The 10,176-nt window shown below is 37.0% G+C and overlaps 1 protein-coding gene across 2 annotated transcripts in view; it reads left to right on the forward strand.

Moving 5' to 3' along the window:
- Window positions 1-557: 557 nt before the first annotated feature.
- The window catches only part of smog (G-protein coupled receptor 158 smog), a 73,434-nt gene continuing 63,815 nt past the window's right edge, over window positions 558-10,176 (forward strand). For both annotated transcript variants that reach the window (XM_073080915.1, XM_073080916.1), the window contains exon 1: window positions 558-1,303. The gene's annotated coding sequence lies outside the window, so the exon portion shown is untranslated. The remainder of the gene's footprint in view (window positions 1,304-10,176) is intronic.

Below are 10,176 nucleotides of genomic sequence, written 5' to 3' on the forward strand. Positions count from 1 at the left end.
TCTATGGCGTCTTAATTATTTATTAAGGACATGAAGGTCTTGTAATTCATTCAGCAATTAGTATATATGTATATAACTACCACTTATGTTGTGAACAAAATAAGTAAAAGTAATATTTCACGTATCTAAATAATTTAATTGTATTAAACTTTAAGATAATTTTAGCAGATTTATGAACGTTTTTTACAATTATCGACGCTTTGTCATATTCGTTTATCTAAAGATGTACAAACAACGTCAATAATAATAGGAACATAATAATCCTCAAATACAGGTCTACAAATATACAGGTCGTACAAATAGGTACCTACTTCTTGCCATCGAAAAGTAGGTATTCTATAAAATCACAAGTAGGTAGGGCTAATATTTGAAGCGTTAAGATTAGAATTATTATTTATTATTGAGCGGGAGATATGTCTAATCATACTGGCCTTAATTAAAAGAGGGCATTTAATACGTAGTTATCAACGATTGCCGGGGCACGTAAACGGGTAGTTGTCGTGATAAAATTTAAGTGATGCGTCTGTTGTCACCATCGCGTGTCGGCTCGTGGCAGAGCGTGCTCCGAGGCTCGCATAGCGGTCGAGAGCGCATCGTAATTCCATTCCCTATAACCGAACGGGCGTAGGTGCGATGTAGGAAGCGAGTGATGCAAAGGCGGGTTTCAGGATAGAGATAAGCGTGGCGGTCGCGGCGCGCGGAGCACGCATGCGCGGCGGGCGCGGGCCGGGAGCCTCGCGATCTCGCTCAGTGGCGCGGCGGGACGCCTGGTCGATTCCAGGCCCTTCAGGGGGGCGCGCAAACACTCAAATCTTGGAACCGAATCAACCGTAAATTTCATCTCAAAAAACTATCCTGTTTTCCCCAAATTACGACAGTCCCCGTGTCAGTGATCTTCTGTGACGTGTATGGGTGCCTACTTATGCCAACAGGTAGCGAACCACCGAGCGATCTATTGAATTTTAATATATTTATTCAGGATTTTATGACATTCAACGACAGTGAAATGAGATATATCTATGTGAAGGCTTCGTGTCGAGTACTATCACAGTGAACGTTTGGACACGGAAGTGCGAATAGATTGTGTAATTTCCTTTGAGATTAGCTAAATAATATTTGAAATTGGTTCGGCGGTTTCATTCTGTTATTGTGTTTTATGTAGCATGTTTATATATCTTGTTATCTAAACACAGTGTACTTAGAGGCGAAGATTCCCGAAATTGTGGTATTGATGTGCTAAAGACTAACGGATTGGTTTTTGAAAACGAAACTAAATATGCATCACAAACTGAAATCGCAAAAGGTAAGTCACATATATGTGTAGTGTGTATACTTTTAAATTTTATCTAGTCTTTGTAGACTACACTTGTTGAATTGTATGGTTATATCATCTACTGGGAGCGTTACTGTGTTAGGATTTAGGTACCCTTTACGTAAAGAGTAAAACAAAATCCGTGAATAGGTATTTCACATATGAATATTAAATACAAATTATTCATAGTACTAGTCGTGCTTTCTACTAGTCCTACAGAGGTACACATGTAGTTAACACCGTACTTTATTACTATATTCGATTCTTTTTATATGAAATTTTATTAAAAATGGATTTTATATGCAAATTTTATAAGAACGTTTACGTGTACGTTTATTGAATTTACGTATGTACTACTAAGCCATTTCTATTTTCTAAATGACATATAGCAACGAATTGATACGTAATAAAATTCTTATTGCTTAAAAATATTTTGGAATAGACAGACTGGTCTACGTCTGGATTCCAGACATTCGTCTATAGCTACGTGTTTTGAAGTTTACCTACCAAAGGTAGGAGGACTGTAATGCTCCCTTGCGGATGGAGATTTCAATTTGTGAGTTTGGGGATCCTCATCGTGTATTTTATTTATGAACATTTACTTTTAAAACGGCTGAGAAGCTTTCGAAAGTCGAAATAATGATAACAAGTGTGACCGACATCTTATCAAGCGTGAATGCGGCAATGCTTAAAGAAATTCGCGTTTACCGTTCATTTAAGGGCCAAGGACCAAGTCCAGCGATCGACCGTGGTCGGTTCTATGCTATCAAGTATAGCTATTTCGTATCATATCCATCCATCCATCAGCCTTTGGTAGTCCACTGCTGGCCATAGGCCTCCCCTTATATGCGCCACTCCAACCGGTCTTGAACAGTCTGGATTCATTCTACATATTTTCTCGTTACGGATTTTGTCGCGTAGGGAAATACCGAGCATAGCTCTCTCCATAGCTCGCTGAGCGACTTTGAGTCTTCGTATGAGGCTTACAGTGAAAGACCACGTCTCGGCATCACGTTGTCACCCGAACTCTGCCCAGCCAAGTTGGATTTTACGAGTGACCTCTTTCTCGAAGTTAGACCATCTGGATTAACTGTCCCAGGTAAACGCATTCGTCGACCGACATGGGTGTGACATGGACGTTAAACATGATCTTCGTTTTGTCCATGTTCATCTTAAGACCCACCCGTTGAGAGGCACTACAGAGGTCATTGAGATTAGCATTGAGGTCCTCCAGCGACTCTGCCACGATGACGATATCGTCTGCGAATCGAAGGTGAGTGATATATTCGCCATCGATGTTGATGCCGAGTCCTTTCCACTCCGTCAGTTTGAACATGTCTTCCAGTGCAGCAGTAAACAGTTTCGGCAGAAATACATCACCCTGTCTCTTTTTCGAATCATATATGATAAAGATATATAAATATTTTTTATTATATGTACACATCGACGTCAATTTATGAGCTCTATTTCTCATTTAATCGACATAGGCATAGGACTCTATACGTTTATGGCAACGTCAATCATGGCCATGGAACACCATTAAAACATATTTAATGAGCTCCGAAGCAATTGATAATTATGTTTCGATGGAAATCATTTGGTAACTGCCGCCAATGGACATTAAACAGTGCTTAATAGAATCGAATACTAAGTTGTAATATATTTTAGAAGTAACTACTTTTCCAATTCAAACAGATACCGTTTCAAACCTAGATTAGTGCTATGCAATATGAATCACAATCGAACAGAGTCAAAAGTTTCAAGATCTTAAACTATCATCACTACTCTCTCAACTCAAAATTAAAATTATTTAGACCATAATTGAATTTTTAGAGGAGTTTTAACCACCTTGAAAGTCACAAAAGATTAAATATTACTCATAAATTCATAATCGAAGGTGTAACTTGGTAAGCGTGAATTTGTAAATTTTAACGTAGTCGTTTTATCAAAATTTTCTTTTTATGCAATGTTTCTTACCAAAAAGCCAGAATGTATACATATCACACAAAGCCCCAAGATCAGATAGAGCTGGATAGCAATTTGTCTTGAAAGTCGTAAAGAAAAATGTAATATGTAGGTAGGTCTGGTAGGTAAGTTAAAAATAACTCCTTGACCCAGTTTTCTCAGGATTGAGAACATTGCCATCCCAGCCCATTAATGAATGTCTCTTTAAAACTGATGTGAAGGCCAAATAGACAAACCGAAAAATCTTTCCAGGATTAATATATTAAAAAGTTAATTTTTTGATTTTTTTTTTTTCATTTTGTTTGGCTTAGGTTACTGCTAACGAAAGTATAATATATTCATAGCTTTTTTACTGGACTCAATCGCCTATTGGTATTTGGGTATCGTCCCGGTGTAAAAATTGGATTAAAAGGATAATTTGGTACGTGATTTTAGAGATTCTTCGCATTGCTTAATGGAAGCTTATATTCAAATGTATTTTTATTTTAAATTTGGATACGTGTATCGAAAACAAAACGGGAAGAGATATTTATTAAAACAGTATACAAAAGTAATGTGAAATCACGCATATCTATGTAGGTATAATTGTACAGGACATTATACATAAACACGCAAGACTAATACTTCTTATTTATTTTAGTCTTATCATACGAGTAAATTCGTAAATGTAATTAATTCCTTTAGTAGATACCGCTAGTAAAAATATACTTAAAACGCGATTTATTTACATATCGATTACCTACAACTCACTTATCCATTCCCTCTCTGATTGTAAGAGACACTGTCAGATTTAAATAAATTTCTTGGCCATCGGCTGAGTATGTGAGGCATGCAAGAATGTTAAATGGAGCGATACGGGCCTCGGCCTCTATGTCCACTGAATGGTTCACAGGCTATATAAATAGGTAGACGGAGACCATTACTGGCGAGCGATTCTCCACAATGGGCGCGCCGTCTCGATGGACGTCTTGGAGATAAGTGTTGTACACTTGTCCTGTACGTCATGCTGTGACGTAACACAAATGCTCGAGCGATGATTTAATCTCTTCAATGTGTCATAAACGGTGGAAAGAGGGATCTGAGAAATAATCGCGTGCTTCAGTTGTGGGAATGGAGCGTTTATTTTTATGAATAGTGTTCGGAAGGTCAAAGGTTATCAAACATTGCACCATTAGCGCTCTAAGAACCGTTAGAAGATGCGTAGATCAAATTGTTTGTTGTTGCTACGTTATGTCACAGTATAAGGTATATCCTTATACTGTGGTTATGTCAAACTTGTGTATTTTTAATTAAAACTAATTTCTGCTGCGTACGCCAGCACTTAAGCCATTTAAAATAATCTGTCGCAATATTAAAACGCTTGTAGTACTTGTATGTTCCATCTTTGATATTTCTCTTAATATCTTAAAATCTATGTTTATATTCGTATCATACTGAAATTTTGTGACTTAATTCATGGCAAATTCCCTACCAGCTTGCCATTTTTATTTCCATTAGCAAGAAATGACGGTAGATACTTTCTAGTTAAACTCTGCTTAGAGCTAACATTAGCATCGTTGCTGAATAACACTCTTCTGTATTCTATTAATAATTGATGGGTGGGTTATTGAGCTCCGTCTAGCATTCTGGTATTGCAATCGTCGGGACATTAAATATTAGGGCCAGTAAGCAAACTGGTGCTAAAGCTTCTTACACAGTCATATGCCTGTATAAATAATATGCTGGTACATGTTAAAACGCATCAGTATTACGCAACATTCATTCTGAGAACAGTTGTAAGTTTTTCGTTCACGCACATTTAACACTCAGAGCTTCAAATAGATTTAAATAGAAGCTGAAATGTACACGAAAGCTTTCAAACGTACTCGTACTCGTATCAGTCAACATATTTCTATTTTACTGTCTTAGGATGACAGAAAATGGAAAAACTACAGACTTTGTTGCATGGATGTGGCCTATTACCACCGTCGTTTGCTAATTCAATTTCATAAAAAAGCTTCTTAGCTTTTTATATTTACCTTTATGCTTTTTTCTTAAGATTATAGCATGATTTCGTTAATTTCGTTTGCGTGACATTTAAAGGGCAAAATGGTATATGCGTAGCAATTTATTATATTTCTTTGCGTTTAATGGAACCATAACAATAATAACTGTAGTACAGGTCATAGGTGGGCTGTAAGTCTAAACACAAAAATCAATGTATAAGTAGTTAAGTGGTTGGTGCGTGGGTAGCTAAATATGACGCAATTAAATAAAATGATTTTTGACAAATGGCTAAATCGTATTTGTACCCGACTGCGGACGGTAATTTTTTTCGAGCGTAGTTATATATACAGGGTGAATTTTCAAACGGGCCTTCAAAGTAATGATATAGTTTTAGTTTTTACCAAAATCGGCCTCTTAACTCCTTTCAGCATTCAAATTCACCCTGTATGTATGTATGTATGTATGTATGTATATATGTATGTCTTTCTTTGGCACGCCCTGCAGTCCAAACGGCTTAATGGATTTTAATTTTAAAAATAACACATTATGAAGCGTCGTTGGAATTGTTTACATTAACATAAGCTATAATTTTAAGCAGTGGGGGTTTTATTTTTATAATTATTCTCTAGTTGTGTTTACTATTTTCCTAAAACTAAATGACGCATGGAATATAATAGGATTAGTTAGCGCTCTAGGAATATTTTTACATATTAATATTGCTACGCGCCTGCATCTACCATTATAGCGGAAGAATCGTTACACTTAAGCCTACCGGTATTGAAAGTCACGTTTATAGGAATTCGTGCATAGAATAACACGATGTAATCTCTACTTATGGAACTTGTATTTCCTCCTAGTGGAAAGTGGTCTTTGCGTTTGGGTGGAAGGGTGTGGATGCCTGCTAATTTATATTTGAGGCGACCATCTTAGTAAGAAACGCATGATTATGAACACTATGGTCGACTTTACGTAGAACCCGCTCTGTACCCTTAGTATGAGTTCGTATTTGTTTACGTGTTTGCCCATACATTTCCAATCAGCGCCCCTAGCGGTATCAAAACTGACTGGGTATGTATGGGAAATACGTAAACAAATACAAAAATAGTCATTTTTGTAAAAACAAAAACTTATACTAAGGGTACTGTTTCGAGTTTCGAGATGTCCAGGAACAGCAATGATCACTTACCAACAAGTGGACTGCTCGTTTGCTAGTGATCTTATGAAAAATAATAATAAAATAGTCATGTAAATAAACATGGTTTACCCAACCGAAATGAACCACTGTTATTTCAGTTTGATTTACGACTTACAATAGAAAAAGTGCGTGCACGGTACAATTACATCACACGTTGTATTTTTACCGCTGTACGACGTACCATAAAACTCGCCCGCGGTAATGTAGGTACGTGATTTTCGTCATCGATTGACCGACAATTAACACTATATTTACAAGATATTATTTAACTTACTTTGTTAGTACGTAATTTATTTCTTTTTTATTAAATGGAGGACCCACATAAGAAACAGTGTTTACAATGAATAAATTTTAAATAAGCTTAAAGGATACACTTTAACTGTTCTTACTATTACGGATGTAGGGCGTATGGAACAGGTTCAGGGACTAGGTACTTTACCGGACTAGGTCGGACCTAGTCCAAGTTTTAATATGTACCTAGTCCAAGAATAAGTACCTAGTATTTTATGGGACTAGGTGAAATAGGTTCAGGGACTAGGTAGTTTCCCGGACTGGGTAGTTTCTTGGACTAGGTAGTTTTTGGACTAGGTAGTTTCTCGGACTAGGTAGTATATCAGACTAGGTGGTATATCGGACTAGGTAGTTTATCGGACTAGGACCTAGTCACTAGGTAGTTTACTGGACTAGGTAGTCTATCGGACTAGGTAGGTTATCGGATTAGGTAGTTTATCGGATTAGTTCCCGACAGGGTTCCCGTTTTAGGGTCCACATTTAAGGCATAAACGAACTAGCTTCCTAGTCCAAGAATAAGTACCTAGTCCACACCAAATTGTACTAAGGAGACTTTATGGGACTTGGTGGAACAGGTGTCTGGATCACGTATTTTTAAATACTAGGAACAGGCATATCTAGTCCCAAATTTACCTAGTACAACCCATCTCTAATTACACCACACCCATCTCTAATTACATCTCTAATTAACCACATCATGCATTATTAGGTACATGTTACACATTTTCACATTAAATACAAAAAATTAAATGTCTTTAATAATTCGTATGTATATGAGGGTCTAATTTTGCAACTGAATTAAAATCTGTTAATCCAACTGATTGAGCTGAAATTCCGCGCATCCATTTGGTTTTTGATGACAATACTTGATTAGATTATTTAAATAGTGTAGTATGTAATTATATTGTAAGTAACTTAGTTTTTAAGCACTGTATGTTTTCCGAATAAAATAAAATAAAAATAAAATTAGTTTAGTTATGTCATTCAAAATCTAACATGGCGGACGCCCTCAAATGTGCACCAATTACGAATAAATACGAAAAAATTTGTTATTAAAAAACTTTTTGATTTTTTTAATAATGTAGTATTTACAATGGTAGTCCATCTGTAGATAAGTGGCCAGTCATTGGAACGGCAGATATCGGCTCCAGATAGGATTGGAATCGTGTCTAAGGCCGGGAACAGATGCTTTGCTGTCCCAAGGAATAAGTTGGAGTGTGTAAGCGACTAAACGTCTCTCCCTTATCACACCCTTCATATCCTAGAATACAGCAACACACTAGATTGGTTTATAAGACAAAAAATAAATGTAGCTTTGCTGTTTTTTAACTTTTTTTTTTTATTTACAGCGCGTTATATTTACATAGATTATCTTAACCAGTAAATAGGCACTCCCGAGGATCAATTCAGATCAGTTCAAAATATTCATTTACAAACCATGAACATGATTGATAGAGTGCGAAAGATCTGGATTTCCGCAACGGACCTATCATCCTGTTAGCAAGTGAAGTTCAATTCGTCTATTACCGGTAACCACTGGCGGCTAGCCAAAGATTTCTTCCGCATTGCAAGATATGCATTATGCCTTCAAAGATTATATATGCTTGTTTGTTACTTCAATATTATAAAAAAAATATATCTAAATATATATAACTCAAAGGTGACTGACTGACATAGTGATCTATCAACGCACAGCCCAAACCACTGGACGGATCGGGCTGAAATTTGGCAGGCAGGTAGATGTTGTGACGTAGGCATCCGCTAAGAAAGGTTTTTGATCAATTCTACCCCCAAGGGGATAAAATAGGAATGAAAATATTACTTCGTAACGCGAGCGAAGCCGCGGGCAAAAGCTCGTAATCCATATGATGGTAAGTGCTACCTGTCACCCATGTACATCTGTAATGAACTCCATCTATATAGAGTGGTTTATCTAAAGTAAACAACGAGACCGATCCCAGATGTGTTTGCACTAAGAATTAAGGTTGCTACACACTTAAGTCAATCGTAATTACCATAAACCTCTTAAAAACTTTATTTTATGCACTTTACCTGTAACATAACGTCCTCCTTTATTATGTTGTAAAGATCAGCATCAAAGGCAAGAAATTATGATACGATTATCTGACTTTGATTTGTTTACATTGAAACCTTTATGGACAGTAAAACGCGATGAATATTTGTCAGTGCTGTTTACGAGAAAATGAGAACGTGGAGCAACAGATTTATGTCTAACGGGGCACCAATGTTTCTGTTATTGTTCGGAATAAAATGCTATTTGTGCTATAGGCTTTACAGCTTCCATAGAAAATATATTTTCTGTCACGAAAAGATATGAATTGAATTAGGGCTTTCTCTGTCACGCATGTTACGCGTGTCCCACCCGTAAGCGTGTGTTATCTCGTTGCAGTCTCTTCGCGCGATGTGCGTGCATAAACACACACGACAAGAAAAGTGCCCCTACGTTAAGTTGTATCTTGAGTCTTGAGACCTAAATGTCTTATCTACCTATGTAGTTGTAAATAACTCTTTACAATTAAATTGAGCGACGCCATAAGTGAGACACTTTTCAGAATTCTGTGCAAACATTCCTTAATACTAAAACAGAAGATAATGTTGGCTATCGCAGAGACACTACAAAGTTATATTATTTTTAATTAGGTACGTCTTTCTTTCATTCCCATCAACGGAATCCCTTCAAAATACTAATAAAAGGTGACCATTTGAAAGCAAGACAAATAGCCGGATGAACAATGAATAAAAAGTAGTATGTTTATTAGAACGTGTAAACTATTTATTTTATCCCGGCCTTGTGAAGCTAGAGTGATTTATTTTCATCGATATGAAGTATGTGGCTGCTCTACATTCACGTGAGCTTGTATGTAGAGATCGACCTAGATAGCGTAGGTATAGAATAGATATGATTTTATGTTACTTAACTCAGGAAATTAATTCGATAAAGCTTAATTATTATCCATTATTATCCCACTGCTGGTAATAGTCTTCTCTTTGTCTGAGAGGGGTTAAGTCACAGCCCACGGCGTAATGCCTATTTTTAAACTCCACACACATTTAAGATTTTTTTTTTAATCTTAGGAGCATAGGTCTCACGATGCTTTCCTTCGCCGTTAAATAAAGCACTTAACACTTAAATAGACAATTTTTTTTTTATAGTTTAACTTAACGATTAGGCAGACGTGCTACCTGATGGAAAGTAGTCAACGCCGCCTATGGACATTTGCAACACCAGAGGAGTCGCCAATGCATCGCCGGCTTTGTATGAGAGCTCTCTTTGCACCTTTTTTAAAGAGCCCCATGTCATAGCGCTCCGGGAATACCTCGGGAGGAAGCTCATTCCACATCTTACGCGTCCGCGGCAAGAACGTCCGTGCAAACCGAACCGTGGAGGACCGCCACGAGTCCAGTT

This window comes from Epargyreus clarus, unplaced genomic scaffold (genome assembly GCF_041222505.1).
Source record: "Epargyreus clarus isolate Ecla_fem2 unplaced genomic scaffold, WU_Ecla_fem_2.2 ptg000015l, whole genome shotgun sequence".
NCBI classification, from domain to species: domain Eukaryota; kingdom Metazoa; phylum Arthropoda; class Insecta; order Lepidoptera; family Hesperiidae; genus Epargyreus; species Epargyreus clarus.